We start from the raw sequence: 24584 nt of genomic DNA on the forward strand, positions 1-24584 counted from the left end.
TTCTGTATATCAGCGACAAAACTTCTGAAATGGAAATGAGGGAAAACACTCCATTCACGATATCCTCAAAAAAAATAAAATACTTGGGAATCACCCTAACAAAAGAGGTGAAAGATTTATACAATGAAAACTACAGAACTCTAAAAAGAGAAGTAGAAGAAGATCTTAGGAGATGGAAAAATATACCCTGTTCATGGATAGGCAGAACTAACATCATCAAAATGGCGATATTACCAAAAGTTCTCTATAGGTTTAATGCAATGCCAATCAAAATTCCAATGGCATTGCTTGTAGAAATAGACAAAGCAATCATGAAATTCATATGGAAAAATAAAAGACCCAGAATAGCAAAAGCAATTCTAAGCAGGAAGTGTGAATCAGGTGGTATAGCAATACCAGACTTCAAACTATATTACAGAGCAATAGTAACAAAAACAGCATGGTACTGGTACCAGAACAGGTGGGTGGACCAATGGTATAGAATAGAGGACACAGAGACTAATCCACAAAGTTACAACTATCTTATATTTGATAAAGGGGCTAAAAGCATGCAATGGAGGAAGGATAGCATCTTCAACAAATGGTGTTGGGAAAACTGGAAATCCATATGCAACAAAATGAAACTGAATCCCCTCCTCTCACCATGCACAAAAGTTAACTCAAAATGGATCAAGGACCTGGATATCAAATCAGAGACTCTGCATATGATAGAAGAAAATGTTGGTTCTGATCTACATATTGTAGGGTCGGGCTCCAAATTCCTTAACAGGACACCCATAGCACAAGAGTTAATGGCAAGAATCAACAAATGGGACTTACTTAAACTAAAAAGTTTTTTCACAGCAAGAGAAACAATAAGAGAAGTAAATAGGGAGCCTACATCATGGGAACAAATATTTACCCCTCACACTTCAGATAGAGCCCTAATATCCACAGTATACAAAGAACTCAAAAAATTAGACAATAAGACAACAAATAACCCAATCAACAAATGGGCCAATGACCTGAACAGACACTTCTCAGAGGAGGACATACAATCAATCAACAAGTACATGAAAAAATGCTCACCTTCTCTAGCAGTCAGAGAAATGCAAATCAAAACCACCCTAAGATATCATCTCACTCCAGTAAGATTGGCAGCCATTAGGAAGTCAAACAACAACAAGTGCTGGCGAGGATATGGGGAAAAGGGTACTCTTGTACATTGCTGGTGGGACTGCAAATTGGTTCGACCAATTTGGAAAGCAGTATGGAGATTCCTGGGAAAGCTGGGAATGGAACCAACATTTGATCCAGCTATTGCCCTTCTCGGACTATTCCCTGAAGACCTTAAAAGAGCGTACTACAGGGATACTGCCACAACGATGTTCACAGCAGCACAATTCACAATAGCTAGACTGTGGAACCAACCCAGATGCCCTTCAATGGATGAATGGATTAAAAAAATGTCGCATTTATACACCATGGAGTATTATTCTGCATTAAAACATGACAAAATTATGGAATTCGCAGGGAAATGGATGGCACTAGAACAGATTATGCTTAGTGAAGCTAGCCAATCCCTAAAAAACAAATACCAGATGTCTTCTTTGATATAATGAGAGCAACTAAGAATAGAGCAGGGAGGAAGAGCAGGAAGAAAATATTAACATTAAACAGAGACACGAGGTGGGAGGGAAAGGGAGAGAAAAGGGGAATTGCATGGAAATGGAAAGAGACTCTCATTGGTATAAAAAACTACATATAAGAGGTTGTGAGGGGAAAGGGGGGAAAAAAAGGAGAGAAACGAATTACAGTAGACGGGATAAAAAGAGAAATGGGGGGGAGCGGGGATAGTAGAGGATAGGAAAGATAGCAGAATACAACAGTTACTAGTATGGCATTATGTAAAAATGTGTATGTGTAACCGATGTGATTCTGCAATCTGTATTTGGGGTAAAAATGGGAGTTCATAACTCACTTGAAACTAATGTTTGAAATATGATATGTCAAGAGCCTTGTAATGATTCGAACAACCAATAAAAAAATAAAAATAAAAAAAAGAAAATGCTCACTACAATCATTTGACAATGGTTGTTCTCATATGTGAATGTCATCTTGAATCATTCTCATAGGGAATAGATGAGCAGTTGTAATTCCACCACCTATGAGTCACCTACAATGAACACTGTCATATTTTCATGCAGGAATTTGAATAAAAAGGAATACAACAACACTTATATCTTAGACAAAGAAGGGTCACATTACCTCAGCAATATAATTTTGTTGGTCTCCTCCCAAATCAACGGATACCACCTCCATTATGACTTTATAGCAATCTAGGGAAATATAGAGTAACTGTCAGTATATTGGTTTGCTGAAGAAACACTCCAGGGGCTTCTTAACTGTGGACCTGTGTCTAGAGTGTATGGAGATGGTTGTTTAACACACACAGGCTTAATTACTCCTGGGACATGATTGTTTCTGAATGGCAAGAGAAGGAGCATACCAGGAAACAAAACAAAATCGACAAAAAATTGAAGGAACTACAATTTGAAATTAAATATTCTACTGTTACACTAGAAGTTTTCAGCATTCCTTTATAACACTTGACAGATCCATCAGGAAGTAAAGAAAAAGTATACTTTTGAATCAATCATTTCTGTTATGGGTCAAATTACTTCCACGCAAATACATGTTTCAGTTCTAAACATGGTTAAGTTAGAACTTAAACAGTACCTCAAAATTTTACTGGGTTTGAAATGAGAGTCATTGTGATCTTAGCAATTAAAGTTTCCTCTTTGAACAGGGTGGACCCATTCCCCAAATAGGGCATCTGTTCTCATGAAGATGGGGCACATTCATGAGAGACTAATGCCATGTGATGATGCAAGCAGAGAGTAAAGTGCTGCAGTTGAAAACCAAGCAGATCAAGGATGGCCACCAAACCAGTAACAGTTAAGAATGGGCAGAAAAAATCCTTCCTTAAAGTTTTCAGAAGTAGCATGTTTCTGCTAACAGGTCAATGTGGGATTCCTAGGGAATAGAGCTCTAAGACAGTACACTTGCATCACTTCAACCCATGAAAGCTGGTAGTTAGACATGGCAACCCTAGGAATTTACCAAAACCATTATCAATCACATAGATCTATTTGACATTTGTACAAATACTTCATACAACAGTGAGAGAATAAAATTTGTTTTCAAGTTAACATGAGGTATTCATCAAGATAAAATATATTTTGGCCCCAAACATTCCTTGGCATGTTCAGAAATTGTGCAAATTTGCTGTCAGGAGAAGAGAAGTTGGCAAATTGGAAGAAGGATGCACCCACGACAGTTCTTCAGTGCCAGACTTAGAAGGCAAGAAGACTGCTTCTCAGTGAGAGAGGAAATAAAGGAAGTCACCAAAACTTAATCGTGAATGGAAAAAAATCATACAGGCATATAAAGTCAAAAACTCAAGCAAAAGAAATAATACATTACAAGACAGAAGCAAATTTAAGATAGAGAGAACCTTTATTTCTTGCAGCCCCACAACCTGTAATGCAAACAGCGTGAATACTCCTTCCTCCCAGGTGGACAAAAGAGGAGTTTCACTAAAACTCACTAGTGGACACTCGGAGTCTTAGAAAATCTGAAACTTGGCTACATTAAACAAAGACAAAAAAAGAAAGTACATTTGATCCAAGCTGATTGTGGCAGCAGCAGCAGCAGCAGGAATAGTGGCACAGCTAGATCACAGAAAGAGGGAAAATGCACAGAAACAAAACAGACAGATTCAGTGTGAAAATCCTGAGATCATAGAGGCAACGTTTTCTTGCCTGAAGAAGAGGCTTCTTTGCACTGTGCACTGTACATGAAGGGAGATCTGTGATTCCTGCTGTCCCAAGAGAGCAAGGCAGGAGCCACCTTGACACAGCCAAGCTGATGCTGCCACTGCAGGAGCCAGGAGCTGGGAGATCTGAGCAGGTAGGTACACATGGAACTGAAAGGCACCTGCCACAGCACCTAGGCTTTGCCTGGCTGAGCTAGAGCAAAAGGCATGGAGAGCATTCTCCCCAGGGGAACTCAAGTCAGAGATGGGCAGGAAAGCTCTGGTCCTTTCCTCCTTGAGTCTGGTGCCTCCCAGGACCAGCTGAAGGGGATTGAGAATTTGAAGGAGCTGGTGTAAAAATGGGCTGCTGTGAATAGCTGCCCAGACCATAAGCCCAGGAAGCATGGAAAGGTTGCTCCACAGGCAGCAGAGTGGGTTGGGGGAAGCTGACTAGCACACCCATAGTTGGAATTAAGAACAAGATTCATAAAATAGATGTAGAAAAGCTAATGATTAAAAAGGAGAAACAATTCATTTCAAAACCAAAGGAGAAACCTGGAATAGAAGGAACTTAGTTTCAATATTATAAAAGCCATATATGAGAAATCCAAAGCCAACATCACACTGAACAGAGATAAAAATTAACGGTGTTCCTTAAATATTAAGAACAAGAATGTCTACTTTTGCCAATTTTATTCAATGTATTTTTCTGAAGAAATGTCAGCACAATCAGGCAAAAGTAGGATACAATAAGAAAAATTCAAATGGTCCTCATTACCTGGTGACATGCTTCTATATTTAGAAGGCCCAGAAATTTTCACCAGAAGAATTCTAGAATTAATAAATTTAGCAATGTAGCAGGATAAAAGATCAACACAAATAAATCAATATTGTCACTATACTCCAACATTGATGAAACTGATATAGAATTCAAGAAAACCATTTCTTTTATAATAATATAAAAAAGGCCCTGGGAATAAATCTACCAAACAGGATGTAAGATCTCTACAACAAAAAGTATAGAACACTGAAAAAGAAATGGAAGAAGACCTCAGAAGGGGCAAAGAAGTTCTGTGTTCTTGGATAGGCAGAATTAATATTGTCAAAGTGGCCATAATATCAAAAGCAATATCCAGGTTCAATGAATTCAATACAATCTCCTTTAAACTACAATAATATTCCTTACAGTATTGAAAAACTAACCCTGAAATTCATTTGAGATGATGATGATGATAACAACAGTAATAATAATAATATTATATTAATTATTATATTTATTATTATTTTATAATAATAATAACAATTATTTGGCAAAGCAATTCTGAGCAAGAAAATATAATAACCAATCTTATATTTTACTATAGAGATGAGTAGCAAAAACAGTATCTTATTGTACTGAAAATAGATATGAAGATCCTTGAATAGAATATACCACACAGAGACAACCCACCTGATACTTACATCCACCTGATACCAGACAACAGCACCAAAATATATGTTAGAGAGGAGATTATGGTTTCAAACAATAGTGCTGGGAAAACTGGATAAGCATAGAAATACCAGGAAGGATAGGAGAAAGAAGGTACACTGACACAATGTTGGTGGGTCTGTAAATTATTATGACAACTCTGGAAAGCAATGTGCAGATTCCTGAAAAGCCCAAGAGTGGAACTCATAGGACTCAGCTATTACACTCCCTCCCTGCTTATTCTATAGAACTACAAGTCAGCATACTATAATGATACAATCACTTAAATGTTTGTAGCATTCACCATAAATACATTGTATGATCAACCCAGATGTCCATCAACAGTTGAAAGAACCAAGTGCACAAAATTAAAAGGTAACTAGATCTTTACTTCTGGAGCTATAGCACTGCTGAAAGACTCAAAGCATGTAAATTTGTAAATGTTAAATAAAAGAAGAATTGGAACTCTGAATCAACTAGAATCATTATTGCAGAATGAACATAATTTCAAGATTTCCACAGTACCTTTGTTGGACTTTTCATTTGGCACAACACTGTTTGGTGGCCAGAGGCGGACTCCTCTGGACCAAGTCTTCTGCCTTTGGGGGTTTCTTCCAACATGGGAGGCAACAGCCTGGAAAATGTGATAAAACAGAGCTGTTGACAAGATGCTAGCAAGAAAACAGAGGGTCATCAATAATAATTCAAATAACAGCTCAACCAGTTTTAATTGATAAATGATCATTGTAAATATCTGGGGGTATAATTTGAGCTTTGAATTCAAGTATATATTTATACACTAATAGCATGCCCAGAAACTTAAATATTTCTTGTATTTTTTTTCTCTGTCATTTTCAACAACAAGAGGTGATAATTATGTTATCAGAAACAGGTCTGGGACACAAAGATAAATGCTGTATAATATCACTCTTTTGTGGAAACTGAAAAATTGATCATAGAAGGTGAGAGTAGAGTATTAGTTAGCAGAGCAGGGGAGACAATGTTACAGTTGAATATTATAAAAAAAAGTTCTGATGTATTTTTTTTGCAGTCTGTTAACAGAGTTAAAAATAATAAAATCTGAGTCTCAGGTTGTGGCTCATTTGGAGAGTGCTTGCCTTGCATGTGTGAGGCATGGAGTTTGATTCCGAGCACCACATTTAAATAAATAAATAAATAAATAAAGGTCAATGAATAACTAATAAAAATTATTAAAAATAACAAAAATTATGTTTAATAAATTTTGAAGGAGGGATTTGAATGTTATTAGATTTCACACTACTGAGCTCATTTTTCACCATTGGGGCAGCAAAGCACCTGAGTCAGATTGAGCTTTAGAATAACATTGCAATGTGTGAGGTCTACAACCCAACACAATATTGTGTGGTCAAAAAGTATTACTAAGGGGGAATCATAGAAAGGCAGAGGAAACAGTGACCATCAGCAGAGGCTGTGGTTATGTATGTGGCTTTTGTTTAAATCCTACCTCAAAAATTAAATACCTGTGCAGTTAAATAAACCCCTTCCCAATTGTTTGCAAAAAGTGTGCATCTGATCCACGTAATGTTATAAGGCTGACAATGATCATATCCACGCATCCTTAAGAGGACTGGTGCTTCATATTGCTGCTAATGTGTCCTGTCACTAAATAGGACACCTCATTAAATGTGTGGAAAAATAAGCTCAATTGTTGACAGTGTTTGAACAGAGAGGTGACAAACAGAGGTCATCCTCCAGGGCAATGGGTAAAGAAAGTCTATTCCTCATTCTTTACAGATGGATATCTGTAAAGCTCATGGAGAATATCTGTGACCTCCTGTGACTCCATATCAGCCTAAAGAGATGGGTGGAGCAGAGTCTGTCCACCACAATTTTGAGTTTAGGTGTTTGTAATTTAGAGATTTTATGTGACTTGCCCAGATTCACAAGAATGATGAGCAGTGGATGTGGGACAGGAATGTAGCTATTTACCTGGGACAAGTAATCCCTGAGCAATTGAGTCCTCTAGCATATATCCTAGAACCAGGAAGCCAGAACTCTTCTCAGTTCTTTTCAAATACTCCTTCCTTCAGGCCTCTTTGGCATGAGGTTTCAGTAGCAGACACCATGAAAAATGTTCAAGTTATAACATGGGCTCCTGTCTCTTCATTACAATTACTGACTTAAAAATGATGATTTCATGCAAATGAAGCCTATCTGAAGGTCAATGGTAGAGTCCACACTTGCAGCCATCCTCCCCCAGGGTCATCTCACTGCCAGCTGCCTCCCAGTGAGCCTTTCTGATGAGCAGTTGACCATCTAAATCATCAGAGTTCTCTGGGGCTCACCAACTGTTTTGAGAACTTAGGACATTCTAAACCAACTGCCTCTTGATGGCTGTGCCCAGAATGAAGTTTCCTTGTGCTTTTCCCACCTGGATGGCCTGTTAGTGAGGATTAATCAGGGAAACAGATACTCTGGGCTGATGCTTTGTTGTTTCTATGTCAGAAGCTGGCATGCCCCATGTCTGCAGTCTAATATTCTGAGCCATCATCTGAGCAGTCAGACAATGCCTGGTTGAAATGTCATTTCTCCAGATGCCCCAGCTCTGATTAGACATATTCCTGCTCCTGGCTTTCCAAGCCTTTTCCTAGATCCTGCATGGCCAGGGGCCAGAGACTTATCTGCCTAGATGGAACCACCACTAACTCTAACCTGTGAACCTCGACCAATGAATCCTCCTCCTGTAGACCACTGAGGCCCTCATTTCCTCCATTATCAGACATCCACTCCACTGACCTCAAGGCACTGTCCTTTTTGCCTCCTTCCCAGTAGTCCCCAAACACCTGGGATCCTGTAGTCATCAACCAATTGAAAACTTTTCCTGAAATCTCAGTCCTCTTTTCTTTTACAAATGTCTTGATTTAGACTTCTCTAACATTCTTTTTAGATGTTCATATACATTGAGATGGGTTTGGTTTCTAATTGCCCTGTCATGGGATGTATATTGCCTTACTCTCTCTCACTTTATTTCTTCATCTCATGAAAGCAAGGTGGGTGTCCTCCTCCTGTAATTCACTTTAAGAGCACACATGTTATTGGCATTAGGAATGGTTCATTTTCTTAATTTAGAAAAACATTTTCAGTAACCAGGTCAATAGAACAAGCAAATATATGAATTGAGTGATAAAAACATTATCACCAAATACTTCAATCTCAGGAGAGAAGATTCAGTGTTGAAGATGAAAAAATCAAGAGGAAAATATATTCAGTAAACATTAACTGCCCTCTGAAGAAACAGCCTTGAAAATATCACTGACAACATACCTTCCCCGCAGCAGTTTAGATTTCCCATGGTCGACCAAGAACTCAAAACCTTCCTAGTCTTCTTCAACCTTAACTGACAGCACCTCGCTCACCACATCAACTGAGTGGAAATGGAAGGTAAGATGTGCATCCCAAATTACCACAGTGACTGGACAACATGGAACTTTAATTGTGACCACATGCTACATTCTGAGCTGCTACTGTTCTCATAGTAAGTGTATTTTCATGTCCAAGTGTGTTGTTGAATAGTTTGTGAATTGCTTCAAAAACTGAAACCTAGTCCCACATATTAATATTTCTTGTTTATGAAAATAAGTTAAATTAGGAAAAAAAGGATTTACTCCCAAAATTATTTCATTGATCAAAAAATCATGGGATGAAAGGGATGCATAGCTATAGTTTTGAGAATCAAAGAAGATTCCATTCTTGGTTCTTAACTCTAAACCTACACATGTCTCAATCTTTCTGAACCTCCAAACATTTGTAGATAGAAAAAATTAAAAAGTCTTTTTGATTCAGAATGAAAATATATACAAAGTGTTATCCTTTAGGAGTTAAAGAAATTTTCAGGAAGGAGAAATTTTAAGATCACATCCCCCTTATTTTAAATTTGAAAACAAATCTATTTTCTATTTAGTAGGATTTAATCCAGTCATTTGAATTAATCTTCCTCTTCCATTATTCCTGCTGTGGAATTCATTCTTTTGCTTCTCATCCTATCCTGTCATCTCATACCACAAAAACTCATGGTTGAACATGCACATGGTGAGGTCTATACAAACAATGTATGCAATGCCTTCACATTGTAAAAGCTATCTATGCTAAATCCAAGGCCCATATTATTACTAAATGAGAAAAAGAGAAAACATTCCCTCTAAGGACAGAAACAAGACAGGGATGCCCTTTTTGAAACTCTAGTCAGAGCAATCAGACAGATGAATGTAATTAAAGTGATTTGCATAGAATAAGAACTCAAATCATCACTATTTGCTGATGACATACTTCTATATTTAGAAGATCCAAAAAATTCCTCCAGAAAGCTTCTAGAACCAATAAATACATTCATCAAATTAGGATATAAAATCAATACCCATGAATCAAATGCATTTCTATATATAAGCGATTTATCCACAGCAAGAGAAAGTCGGAAAACTTCCCCATTGACTCTAGACTCAAATAAGTGGAATACTTGGGAATCAATCTAACAAAAGAAGTACAAGACCTCTACAATGAAAACTATAGAACACTAAGGAAAAAAATTGAAAAAGATCTTAGAAGATGGAAAGATTTCTCATGCTCTTGGATAGGCAGAATTAATATAGCCAAAATGGCCATACTACCAAAACTTTTACAAAGATTTAATGCAATTCCTATTAAAATTCCAACGACATTTTTTCTTTTTAAATTAAAAGCACCAGGCAAAGGCTAATGCTCTCCTACATGGGGTCTTTCCCCTGGGGTCTCTCCTGACCCTCTTTTTGGCTTTGGTTTATGCTTTTCCTCAGGGAAGTCTTTCCCTGTGGACCTTCAGGACCTTCTTTTTGCTTGGGGCTTTTTCTATCTCCCAGGTTGCATATGCCTGGGTGGTTCTCAGGATATTCTGCCTGGCCCCAGCAACTCAGGCAACTCTGGACAAGGCAACTCTGGGAACTCTGGACACACCGGTAACTCTAGACACATTGAAGAGCCATTCCCTCCCGGCACTCCACTGGAGCCCACAAGCCGGTGGATAGGTCACTAGACTAGGCACCTGGGGTGCAACTACTGCCACTGCTGGGGCTGTTGCTCCTGCTGATTCTGATTCCATTACTACAGGGGCTTGTATAGATGTTGAGTATGGGCATCCCACTGGGATTGGCACTGAATGGGGCACATACATTTTCACATGGGGTTGCATTGCCTGGAGCCAAGGACATGGGTATACTGGCACATAAAGCAAAGGTGCTGGGACTGGCATCTGGGCCTCCAAATGTGGCATGCCCTTTGCTCCAGGCACTACCACCTCTGCTTGCTCCTCTTCTTCCAGGGACCATGCCACAGCACCATGCTGTTGGGCTCCCATAACAGGTACAACCTTTGAGGGCAATGGATCTTCCAAGACTGACCTCTCAGCTTGAAGTAGCCTCTCTCATAGCACTTCACACTCATCCATTGCCTGTTGCAAGACAACCTGAGTGAAGTGCAGCTGAGTAGTAGCATCATCACGGTCCTCATACAGCCACTGCAGCTCAGACACCAAAGCCCAGCAAGACGCCTCACCTTCCTCCAGTTGATCCTGCAGCAGAAAGGCACGACGCCCCTGCTGCTCCCGCTGCCTGGCCACCACTTGCACGCCCAGGGCAAGGGCACTTCAGGTGCATTCCCTCTGAGGTCTCGAGGCACCTGAGAGTCCACCACCACAGTGCGAAGCCACTCCTCTACCTTGTTCCAGGAATGAGAGCAAAAGGCCATGGAGAACTCTGGGCCACCACTGTTCAGGAGAGCTGCATTGTTAATGAATCGGACCACCTCCTTGTGGAGAAAGCCACTGGCATGGTCGCCAAATTCCACTGCCATGGCTGCTGTGGGCTTTATTTCTTAATTTCATGAAAATAAGGTGGATGGCCTCCCCCTGTTTATTTATTCACTTTTCTATTAAAATATTTATTTATTTTAATTTGTTATATATGATGGCAGAATGCAATTCCTTTCATATTAGACGTAGAGAGCACCATTTTTCAAGTCTCTGGTTGTACAAAAAATATTTCCACACCATTCATGTCTTCCTATATGTACTTAGGGTAATGATGTCTAACTCATTCCACCATCATTTGTACCCCTATGCCCTATCCATTCCCCTCCTTTCCCTTTGCCCTATCTAAAGTTTTTCCATTCCTCCCATGCCCTGCTATCATGATTATGAGTCAGAATCCTCATATCAAAAAAAGCATTTGGCCTTTGGTATTTTGGGATTGGCTTACTTCACTTAGAATTATATTCTCCTACTCCACCCATTTATTTGTAAATGCTATTATTTTATTCTCTTTTAGTTCTGAGTAATATTCCATTGTGTATATAAATAAAAGTTTCTCTGTGTATTCATCTACTGAAGGGTATCTGGTTTGGTTCCACAATTTAGCTATTATAAATTGTGCTGCTATAAACATTGATGTGTCTGTGTTCCTGTAATAAGCTGTTTTTATTAGCATGGTCAAATGGTGGTTATGTTGCAAGTTTCCATGAAATCTCCATACTTACTTCTAGATTGGCTACACCAAATTACAGTCCCACAAGCAATGTATGAGTGTGCCTTTTCCCCTACATTCTGGCCAACTTTTATTGTTGTTTGTAATCTTGATGGCTGCCATTCTGATGGGAGTGAGAATCTTAGAGTACTTTTGATTTGCATTATATCTCTACCAATGAATGACAGTCTTCATATAATTAGAAAAAGAAACCATAAAGTTCATTTAGAAAATTAAGAGGCCTAGAATAGACCAAGCAATCCTCAGCAAGAAGAATGAAGCACAAGGCATCACAATACCAGAACTTAAACTATACTATGGAGCAACAGTAACAAAAACAGCATGGTGTTGGTACCAAAGGACACATGTGGAACAATAACACAAAAATACAAGACACAGAGATGAACCCACATAGATATTCTTATCTCATAGTAGACAATGGTGCCAAAAATATACATTGGAGAAAACATAACCTCTTCAATATATAATGCTGGGAGAACTGGAAATACGTATGTAGCAAAATGACATTCAACCACTATCTTTCACCTGCACAAAAATCAACTGAAATTGGATCAAAGACTGACAGTAGAACAGAGACCATGCATCCAATAGAAGAAAAAGTTCGCTCAAATCTTCATCACATTGGCTCAGGACCTGACTTCCTGAACAAGACTTCTAAGTGCAAGAGGTAAAATCAAGAATCAATAATGGGATGGACAGACACTAAAAACTTCTCAGCAAAGGAAACAAGCAATAACGTGATGAGAGATTCTACAGAATGGGAAAAAGCCTTTACCACACAAACCTCAGATAGAGCACTAATCTCTAGGATATATGAAGAACTTAAAAACCTGAACACCAAAAGCCAAATAACACAATCAATAAATGGGCTAAGGAACTGAATAGACACTTCATGGAAGAAGAAATAGAACCAATCCACACACATTGGAAAAAATGTTCATCATCTCTAACAATGAAAGAAATGCAAATCAAAACAACTATAAGATGTCATCTCACTCCAGATTGGCAATGTATCAAAAATATAGTCAATAACAAGTGTCATGAAGGATGTGGGAAAAATTTACATTCATATATTGCTGGTGAGACAGCAAATTGTTCCAGCCACTATGTGAAGCAGTATGAAGGTACCTCAGAAAACTTGAATTAGAAGCACCCAGCTATCCCACTCCTCAGTTTATACCCAATGGACTTAAAATCAGCATACCAGAGTGTTGCAGCCACATCAATGCTTAGAGTGGCTCATTTCACAGTAGCTAAACTGTGGAACCAACCTAGATGCCCTTCAACAGATAAATGGAGAAAGAAAATATGGTACATATACACTATAGAATATTATTCAACCTAAAAGAAGAATGAACTTATGGCATTTGCACGTAAATAGATGGAACTAGAGAATATCATGCTAAGTGAAATAAGCCAATCCCCCAAATCCAAAAGCTGAAAGTTTTCTCTGATAAGCTATTGCTGATCCGTAATGGGGCTGGGAGGATCAGATAGAATCAGAAAGGCACTTTGGTTTGTGTTGAGGGAACTGAGGGGAGAAGTGGGGCTGTGGGGATGGGAAGGGCAGTAGAAAGAGACAGACATTATTACCCTGTATACATGTATGATTACACTACTGGAGGGACTCTGCCACATGTAGTGCCAGAGAAAGAAGTGGTGCTCAATTTGTGTACAATCTGTCAAAATGCATTCTATTGTTAAAAAAAAGAAAAAAAAAGAAAGAATGAAGAAAAAGACCCAGGGCTGGGGATGTGGCTCAAGCGGTAGCACGCTCGCCTGGCAATCGTGCGGCCCAGGATCCATCCTCAGCACCACATACAAACAAAGGTGTTGTGTCTGCTGAAAACTAACTAACTAAATAAATAAATACATATTAAAAATTCTCTCTCTCTCTCTCTCTCTCTCTCTCTCTCTCTCTCTCTCTCTCTTTAAAAAAAAGAAAAAGACCCCAATATTTAGAAGATAAAAAATTTATTTGGATTCTCAAAGGTCTCCCACATCACAATCCATAAACAATTGACTTCATTCCTTAGGTCTTGAGGAAAGCGTGAACATCATGGCAGAAGAGTGTGGTGGAAGAATTCAGTTCAAGACATGATCACAGAGAACTGGGGACTTAAGCTCTTCTGGGTTCTGTTGTTTGAGCCTCTAGGGGGCATTCTCTGGAGGAACAGGTGGCAGTGACAGGTCCACTCACCCCTGTGCACTCCTGTTGTGTCTGTTGGTGCCCTCCTTGTTCTGCAGGCCTAGCATGGAGCAGGAGGTGTTGAAACCTGCTGGTTGCTACCTGGGAGGAGAAGCTGAACTCTGAAGGCAAGGCTGACAAACACTGGCGCTACCACCAGGAGAATTAGCTCTACAACATATGGACCTGGGCCCCATGGGCAGTGCTGCCTCTGCTTACACCAAAGAAGCTGTGGACACCAAGGGCTGGATGATCCACAAAGGACTCAGACCTGGCTTCTGCTTCTGCTGGTACCAGTGCCCAGCATATTCATTGGCAAGGCTGTCTCCAGAGCTGACTATGATGTCCATCTGTCTCAGAGCAACTGACACCAAGGCCAGCTGTGTCAGCACAAAGACAGACACAGAGCCTGTAAGAGAGGAGACAAGAGGGTGCCTGAGGATAAAGGTCCCATTCCAACATTCCATCCTGAGGCTCTGCCTGGGCTAAGTCAGGGTATGGGGTGGGTTCTATTTAGGGTCCTGTAAAGGGTGAGACTAGGGACAGGACTGACCATGTCATCTGTTCAGAGAAAGATGGAACTAGGATGGGGAGCCAGGCCAAGTTGGAAATTTCCCAGAGCTCAAATACCTGATGTCCAAAGCACACCTGGTCCCCTCAAATCATCTTATGCTCTCTCATGATTCTGGGAGCAACTAGCACTTGGTGATAATGCCAACTTTTTCCTCTCATGGAACACCTGATTCGGGACTACTGGGGAGCCTTCTTGTGAGCCATGGGGTTCAAGAGAAGGCAAAGGGGGAGTGTTGGAGCCTCAACTTCCTCCATCTGCTGTTTTGGGCATAGAATCAGTCTTAGTCTCTAGGGACCCAGGTCAGAGATTCCTTCCAGGAATTGACCCATGACTACTGTGCTGACCCTACTGAGCTCTCATATGCCCTAGGCCCAGCTCAGTAAGGCTGTTGACCTTCCTGAAGCCTATCCAGGATGGAGCTGGGCAGCTGAGACCACTGATAAAATCTTACTCAGTAGAAAACCCACCTTGTCCTCCTACACTCTGGGTCATCCCATTCACTTGTGTCCACTGATTGCGATTTTGTTGCAATGTGACACTGCTAAATTTAATTCTTTTTGAAATGAGTTAATAACTGGCATTATCTTTATTAAGCAATCTTCTGCTTTCGTTGATTCTTCACATTATCTAATGTAACTTCATAGGTGGTGTCTGTTCCTCTCTTTGGGAGCCTCCTTACCACAGTAGACTGTCAACTGTCACTGGGAATTTCTTATTTTCCCCTCCCATTGCTTCAGTGTTGTACATAATAGTCCAAGTACCAAAAAACGGACTTGCCTAAGGAATGCACTGAGTCCCCATGGTTTCTGGGAATTATGTCAGCATTGAGGTTGCACAGAGCTAAGCTCTACAAAGTAGTAAGGCATCCCTCTAATCAGAGAAATAATGTCATGAAACCAGAGAAGCCTTACAATCACAGCATTAACCAGAAGTAGATGAGATCCATGTCTGACAATAATCACTTTGACTAAACAAGGAAACACATGTGGGCTCAGCAAGGGTGTATATATAATGAGTACTCAGCCGGTTCATCCTACTGCCTGTAGGGGCACTGGCCCAAGTAAATCCTGCGTGGCTCAGGGCCTGGGAGGGTGGCAAGATCTGTGCCCTTTGGCTGCTTAGAGTCTAGCAGCAGAAATACTCCAGATTTTAATCAACAAAAGTAGCCTGTTTGTGACCCTTTTTGTGTGTGTGATGTTTGATTTATTCATCTTTTTAAAAAGCGCTTATGGAAAAACAAGCAGATTTTTGTTTCTAAGAGTTAAAAGTACTCTTCAAAAAATTAAATAAAAGAACATGGATTACATGTTTTTCTCATAAGCACTTAAATGAGTGAATGCACCACAAGGAAGCTATCACAGGCACATTGGGATAATCAGGACTGCAGCTTAACCCAGCTGATGGTCACTGTGGGTGGGGGTCTGCACTTGGGTACAGAATTGGGTTTCTGTTTATACCCAGGGGTGCAGGAGGTGTACAAGACTCACATTCACATTAGAATACCAACAACATCCTCTGGATACATGGTAGACTGCCTCACAGCTGAATTAGAGTTGCAGAACATGAGGTGACTGGAGGATATCAGTGGCCAGTGTACCCTGTTCCCTCAGTGACCATGGATAACTTAGTACCACAGGGCAGAAGGTAAGAAAACCAAGGCAGCAACACCTGGCCTTGACTCAGGGGACCAGAGGCCATGGCCTACAACCAGCACCTTTCTGTCCCAGGAGGTGGGCTGCAGGAGGCATTGACAGCACGGGCTCTGTCAACGCTCAGAGCCCTGACTGGGCTGCAGCTCCTGGATGGCAGGTGTGGGGATATGCAAGGCAAATGAGCACTGAGCTCTGGCCAAGTTGTCTGTGGAACAAACCACCCAATTGTTGTACTTATTCACTTCTGTGCACAAATCAAGAAAAGGACAGTTAAAATGCACATGCGGTGTGATCTCTTAGAATCATGATCAAAAGAGGAGAACAGCAGCTCTACTACAAAAAGAGGTTTTTGTAGATGTTAGAATCACCTAGTGACTGCAAGACACTGGACACAGAAGGACTGGGCTGCAGAGAGAGCCACTGTCTCAATGGGGTCTCAAGAGGCACACACTGGCTGGTCAGTTTGCTTTCTAGTCACTGTGCTTAGAAACATTTTACTAATCCAAGGATGTGATTACAATTTTAAGAGGAACTGCTCTGGCTGCCAGGGACCCATCGTGTCTTTTATTAAAAGCATTGTTCTGGGAGCTTCTGACAGACACTAGGGCATTTTAGTGCTTCCTAGAAGGCGGCCACTGCCTCCTCAGCCTTGAGCATCTGAACTACCAACTGACCAGAGTTCCATCCAGGGTGACCCTCACTGTGAGGTTAAGAATCAAACTGCATGTCTAGCAATGGCTCCTGAGTGGACCACAGAACGCTGCAGTTAGGAACACCCTCCAAAATCAAAAGACAATATTTTCCAAAAATAATTTTTACAGCAGTATAACTAATTTACAAAAAGCTACAAAAATCATATTTACCAAGACACATCTGTTAAATAAAAACATCATGTTAGTGTTCATTTGTGCAGGGCTATGTACAAGGATTCTGGTTCTTGCTCTCCTTAGAACAATAGCCCATGCCCACTGGGGCCCAGCCTGGCAGGGCTGCAGGGAGGACAGCGGAGGCAAAACAGACCCTCCACACAGTGGCACCCTGCCAGCTCTGTGTCCCCCCAAACTTACCCTGGCATCATGCAATGTTCCTGGAAGCCCCATGGAGGCCAGTGGAAAACAGGGCTCAGCCTCCCCAGTCAAGTTGAGCAGTGACGACTCCTTTGAGCAGAGCATCCAGGCAGAAATAGAACCATTTCTGAATGAGAAAAGACAACATGAAAACCCAAAGTGTGACAGGTCTGTAGATAAGAAAGCAGACTCCAATGAAAATTCTGCCCAATCCACACTGAAATCCTCCCAGGAGCCCCCTGTCATGTGCTGCCTGCCACAGTCTGATGGAGCCTGTTAGGAGTTTGTCTTCCATGAACTTTCCAGTGAGCAAAGATGAGCACAGCACCCAGCAGCCTCAGGCCTAAGGTTACCACAGAGCTGAGAACCTGGGCAGCACAGGCCTGCTGTCCCCAAATCCCAGGCAGCACAGAATAGGGGCACGGGCAATAGGAACTGCGGGGCTGATGGGAGGGGCAGCAGCTCCAGGACCCTGGACCCCCAGCACAAGGTATCTAACTCCAGCAGCGATGATGGCATCCAAGAGGCCATCCAGCTGTGTAAGTTGGAGAAAACCAGGAAGGAGGCCAGCAGAAAAGCCACAAAGAGCCCAGCTCAGCAAGAAGGGGCTGAAAGTTGCTAGAAGCCTGGGCACCTCACTGAAAAGTGTTTTCCCTGAAGCTCCCAGGAGAACACCCAGCAAGAGGAACTCAGCAGTCCCCAGGGACACAGACCTCATCCCAAGGAGCTTGGACTCTTACCACCTCTCCAAGCCACCAAAGGATGCCACAGCTGCTGCACCTCCAGGAAGCACCACCACCAGGAGGGAGCCTATGGAAGTGACCTTGGCGGGGCAGACACTTCTGCTGAGCAGATGTGCACTGAAGCAATCCAGGGTGTTTTTAAGACCACCCGTGGAGGGCAGCAATGGACCTGCATCTGTGAGCACACTCTTCTGCTCCTCCAATATGCCTTCCCATCTAATGGGAACAGCAGCTTTGTGGACCATTATGACAGCATAGAGCAGGAGATCCAGATGTTTTTGGCTCTGAAGGCACATTCAGGAAGCCTGCTGCTGAACTGGCAGAGATGCCTTCCCATTCATCCCTGGCCTCTCCTTCCATGGCCATTCACATCATCCCTTAAGGGTCTTTGATCATGTTCAGTAACAGGTGGAGGAGGGGAGAGTTGGGTCCGTTCCCTGGATAAAGCATGCACAGCCTCCTTAAGGAGACTCTGCAGAGTGCTCTACAATCTTATTTGCCTCAGGGCCTCAGGTATGATCATGGGCCTCAACTTGTTTCAGTGAAAGGATCCTATTTCCTTAAGGGATATTTATACACCTACCTTCCAGAGATCCCTTCTAAGGTACCTGCACCTCAGCTTTGTGTCTTGTGTGATTTTCAGCCCTACAAAATCTACTCAGGCTGATACCTGAGGCCATGTTCCTCCAGTGCCTTTCTTAGGTGAGTCTTGTTCTATGTCCTGGAGGGACCCAGAGATTCGGCCCTCAGACTCAGGTTATAGTCCAGGGCATAGGATGGACTCTCCTGACTTCCAGTTCAATGCCTGACTCTTAATCTTCTGTTGTAAACTCCCACCCTGGCCTCCTCTTTGTCTCTCCTGGGTAGCTCTACCCTCTGACCTGGAGTAGTACCTCTGCTGCTATCTGTTGATGGAGGAGACCAAGAGCTTGCCTTTCCCTCTAGATGACACCAAAAGCCTCGTGTCACCTGCAGTAATGTGGACAGGAGTGCTGCCTCACTGTGCCAGCTGTACCCTGTACTGCACAGCACAGAGAGGTAGCTTCTGTCCCATGCATGGAAGGACACTGGTGTATTTCCTGTAACTGAGTCTTAGTATGAAAATCTGTCTCTCAGCCTTGTGTTTAATAGAAAGTGGAGCCTATTGAATAAACTATAGCTATTCTTTAATGTATCCAGGGCTACAGAAATTTTTGTGACACAGTTTGGTGCATTTACCACCTTCACATTTTATGCAAGAATCAAGACTGATGCTTTCCTCTCCTCCAATAGCAGTAGTAGCAATGTCATCAGAACAGGTGTTGCTCTGGCACAGCAGGCCAACTGTGTGTATATCACCATCACCATCACCATCACCATCTTCTTCCTCCTCCTCATTATCACCTCTGCTACAACTATTTTACTCCACCACACACATTTGCAGTGCATAGTGGAGGACTTCCGCATCAACTCAGTGTGTCCTTTCTTCAAACTGGGGACTTCCTTCCCATCTCTATGGGGGAAGTGTTCTCCCACCACACATAAAAACAACTATTTGTTGATCTCATTTTCCAAATTTCTCTAGAGGAAGGTCAAGACTCCAAGAATCATCTCACTCACTGAGATCTACGGGAGACTTTTTTCAATTAATGAGACGAGACCCTTTCTATTATTATATCATTTAATTTGAAAACAATATTAAAAAGCCATACATGTAGATATAGTTGAGGCCCAAGGAGACTCTATTGACAGGATAACTGAGAACATTTCTTTCAAATTAAGAAAATTATGCTAAACATAGGTATTGCTTTTGTTGTAGCAGGATTTGTACAGGTCATCTAGGGTCAGGGGAGGGCATGAGGCCAGGACGGGAGGCACAGCTGGGCACACACTTTATAATGATGCACACATATACATATATGCACACACTCAGATGCACACAAGGGCAGAGATGGTTTTATTATGTGCATAGGCTAGAAGAGGGTCCCTATGTCGTGAGTAGATGGTTTTATGTTACAGGGACCTGGTCCTAGTTCTAGAGCCATCCCCAGGATGTGTACAAGAAGACCTATAGCCAACTTCTTTGTCTTGTCCACTCTGTGATGAGTGTGTAATTTCTCTATTTGCCTCACTAGGACTTGATGCTGTTGTGACATCCAGATTCTGGGAGGAGGAACTTACCTATGCAGTAAGTACAAACATGGTTAACACAGCCTTAATAAGTTATGTCCTCTGACCTATTCACTTGGGCAAAGGGGTGGAGAATCACCACCCTTAGAATCCAGGATCATGATCACTGAACAGATGTCTGCCCCTGATTTTCCTTTTGGTCAGGTTGTCTTTTGTGCCTATGCCCCAGCCTAGAAAATACCAAGACAGAATGGTCCTGCCACCCATAAATCAACACCTCATCACTTTGAAAATTATTCATTTGTGGTTAAAGCTAATTTAAGAAAGAAACGTTGAGGCTTTCATAGTTTAGCAGCTAGGACTAAACTTCAGAAATACAGAATTAAGTAAGTCCTCCAATGACTCTTCTATTATTCATTGATACCACATTTTTGAGTTTAGAATATCTTAACTGAAAAGCTACAAGAAAAAAAGTGATGCAAATATTTGTAGAACATTTAAAATCAACACTCATGAGTGAGAAATTAAAACAAATAAAATATCTAACTTCGGAGTTAACTAATATTTATTCTATAATTTGAAAATGTAGGTAACATTATTAAAGGATAAAACCTGATAGTAAAAAAAAAAGGTAACAAAAACAATCCATAAGTTTTGATCTGTTTTTGACTTTGTGAGAAAAAGATCTTTTGGTTTGATACAAGTTGAGAAAACACTAGTGAGCGAATAAAAGGCATTTTTAAAATTATTCAAAACCAGCATGCATTCCTTGCTGTTCAACGGATGTTTTTAAATATATATGCTCCTTATTTTTTCTTAAAAATAATTTTGTTTTTTCCCATTTTGCAGTTAATTTCAAGGTTTTTTTTTCAAATAAGTGATAAGAATTTCTACCAAATATATGCCTGCCAAGTACTGAGGGACATAAAAATATCATAGTTTTATTTTGTTTTGAAAAACCTCAGGTTTCAGATTTCTCTAAATTGACAAGTCAAATTAACTTCGTGGAACCCTACCCTGCAAACCAGGAATAAAGATCAAAGTGCTCCCTCACTCTATGCAGAACCCGCCCTCAGATCTCATGATTCACAATTAATTTTCTTATAAAAACCATGACACTTATGTTACCAGCACATTAAGTCCCTCTAATCCAACTGCCAAAGAGATAATTTAAAGCAATCATACTCGTCTATAAATATATTCAATAAAAGTTCTTTCTTTTCTCCAAGAAAAGTTTAAAACATTATTCACCTTTACTCTCCAAGAGATTGAAAACAGAATTACAAACATTAAAATAAAAAAAGAAGAAAGGAAGGAAGAAAGAGAGAAAGAAAAACTCCACCTAATAAAGATCTGCTAAAGGTAGTAATTTATGGCAGCATATGTAATTTTTAAGCTCCATCTATCAAGGAACAAAATTGTGTTAATATGAAATGACATGAATGCCTTCTTCTTAAGGACACACCACAGGGGATAATTGATCCCTGAATTTTATAGTCAAGATTTTCCACATTAATAACATTATGACAGTTTTTACTAGTATATGATTAACTAAAAAAGTGCTTCCTTTCATGATCCTGGTAATCCAAAAATTTTAAAAAATACATTATTGTAAACATCACACTGGACAAAGTGTATTCACTTTTAGTTTGAAATCATACATTTCGAATGGGCAGATGTTTATTTTCCATTCTTGTAGTGCTACTTTTAAAAAGACTTTTGTGTCTTACTTAGAATGTTGAGATCATTTCAAAGTGATCCATGATGAGTTTGCTTTCATAAAGTGTTCTCTTTAATGTGCATAAAAGACTTAATTACCCAATTATATTTTACTGATTAACTTTAATATTTCATACAAATTAAGTAGCTGATTCTTCTCTAAATTCAGGTGAACCAGAAAAAAATACAATCAAATAATTTGGAAGGAAAATGAATAAATTTATATTTTATATATAGATTGCTCTGGAAGAAAGCAAATAAAATGACAATTCCACATGTTGAATGTAATGGAATCTTAAACTTCCAAAAATAGCATATGAAATGCATATAAAACAATACAAAGGCGATTATTATAGACTTCAATACAATCAGTCATTACAATGGCAGACTTGTGACAGTTTCATGAAGACACTGGAGATTAGTTTTTTCCAACTGAAAGACAATTGTGGGCTTCAGTGAAAAAGTATATATGAAGGTTATTTCCTCCATCTTTACTTGTGCAATGGAAATCTGCATTGCATACTTTATTTAGGAACAAAAGAATTGGTAACTTAAAGTGAATAGACACTATTTCTACATATTATTAGTGTTAGGGTCGGGCAAACGTCGGAGGAAGCGACCACCAAGAGACTTGTCTCATGCAAAAGCAAAGGGTTTATTCGGGGGGCGGGGGGGGGGGGAACCAGCATGCTAGGGCCCAGAGCTCTCCTGAGAGAAACTGGAGCCCAGAGTACAGCTTAAGCAGAGTTTTTATACAGTGTTTAAACAGGGAAGCTTATATGGCAGTTAGGGTGTAAGAGTGGGATTGTTACAAAATAACCATTACAGAATAATCATGCGTTTTGTCAGGGGGTGTTGGGTCAGGGTACATTTTGACATAAGTAACTGTTTTTAACATAAGTTTCGGGTTCCAGGAAAACAGAACTTAAACTTACAGAAAAGCAAAACTTAAACTTAACAGGAGAGAAAAACTTAAATTTAACCTTTACATTAGGAATAAGAAGACACCACTGATTTGATGTCTTGTAATCACTGATAGTTGATTTTGAGTTGTTTATCTCAGCATTTGTTCTTATTAAACTTTTCTGAGTGATATATCCTAAAACCATTATTGTGGCTTATGAACTACAAATAAGACAAATTCATAATAGTATTTCAAAATAGAGAAATCCTTCACAGTCTATGTTGACAATATGGATTCTTTGTCCACCTGTATCTGGAATCTATTTTGCAGAACAACATTGTTTATATTCTCATAGCTCAATTCTATGGAATAATTCTTTGCCAAATTTTCAAAGTGGTACAGCAGAGAACCAAGATTTATCAAAATTCACCTGGCTTGTATGTGTTTCATATTATATCAATATAGTCAATTACATTGTGAGCTGTGCCTATGCAGAAACAGGTGGCAATATAGTGCCATCTACCGCATTATGAATAAATCTCCTGAAAATCTTCTGCTGTCAAACAAAATTTAGAACCAGGAGGAAAACTGTGGGGGTCAATATCAGGGAAAAAAAATGGGTGGCATCTGATCTTCTGATCTCCCATTATTGCTAAACAGGTAGATCCAGGAATAAAGTGTATGTTTATTAATTTTAGAACATCTGTTCAGAACAAGGTTGAGATCAAAGAGCCTAAAACAACAACAACAACAACAAAAAAAAAAACACTTAATTCCTATCCTTGACAAGGATCACCTAGCACAGCTAATTCCCAGTCCAGATTTCCTAGTTCAGCAACAGGTATCAGAATAAGTTCTTTAGTAGGATCCCATCTGTCTTAGAAAAACTCAAAATTTCTTTAATGATTAGCTCAAAAGCCACGCAGAGAACTGCACTTGCATTTTTCTTACTCTCACGGAGGTTGCCCAAGCCTCCCCTGCAGCCCTTGTGCAGCTGAAAAAGGGTCAGTGGGAGGCAACAGTGTTGCTGGATTGCCTGCTGGCCCTAGGCATCTCAGCCTTGCTGCTCCTGTCTACTGAAAGCGCTGTGGCGGCTGGTTTCCTCCAGATGGCGCTCGTTGCAGACATGCCCGAAACAGGCTGCCCACCCCGCCCCCACCAATCTCAGGGTTCCAAACACACTGGGGTCTGGCTGGTTTTCAGCTACTGAGCTTGTATGGACTTCAAGGAGTGATTGTAGTTGCTTTGAAGTATATAGATTAAAAAAAGTGCTTTAATGTATATTTTCATAATATAATTAACAAATTTGCATGAATGTAAGACAAAAAATTCTTGCAAATTGTCAAGCTAATATTGAGTGTTATCTTTGTAGTATATGAAGTTTGATGTCAATGTCTTACCAAATTATCTGTTCTCTGACACTGCCTGTACCTGGGCATCAGAGATATATGTAAATTGGCAGGTCTGCAGTATAAGTTGGTTGGCTAGCTGGAATAAGATTTATTCCCAAGTATTTTTAAAATAGTTTTTGTTGTAAATGAATACATTTTATATATTTGTATTTAATGCTGAGGATCAAACCCAGTGCCTCATGCATGCTAGGTTAGCGCTCCACCACTGAGCTACTAACCCCAGTTTCTATTCCCAAGTATTTGTGAGGCTATTGTGAATGAGATACTTTTCCTGATTTCTCTCTCTGCAGATGCATCACTGGAGAAGAGGAAAGCAATTAATTTATGTAAGCTGACCTTTTATCCTGCTACTTTGTTGAATTTGTTTATCAACTTTAGAAGTTTTTTGGTGGAGTTTTTGG

General features: G+C 40.3%; 1 pseudogene; it reads right to left on the reverse strand.

Moving 5' to 3' along the window:
- Positions 1-22975: 22975 nt before the first annotated feature.
- On the reverse strand, positions 22976-23899 carry LOC101970992 (carnosine N-methyltransferase pseudogene; annotated as a pseudogene).
- Positions 23900-24584: the final 685 nt, after the last annotated feature.

This window comes from Ictidomys tridecemlineatus, chromosome 2, assembly GCF_052094955.1.
Source record: "Ictidomys tridecemlineatus isolate mIctTri1 chromosome 2, mIctTri1.hap1, whole genome shotgun sequence".
Lineage (NCBI taxonomy): Eukaryota > Metazoa > Chordata > Mammalia > Rodentia > Sciuridae > Ictidomys > Ictidomys tridecemlineatus.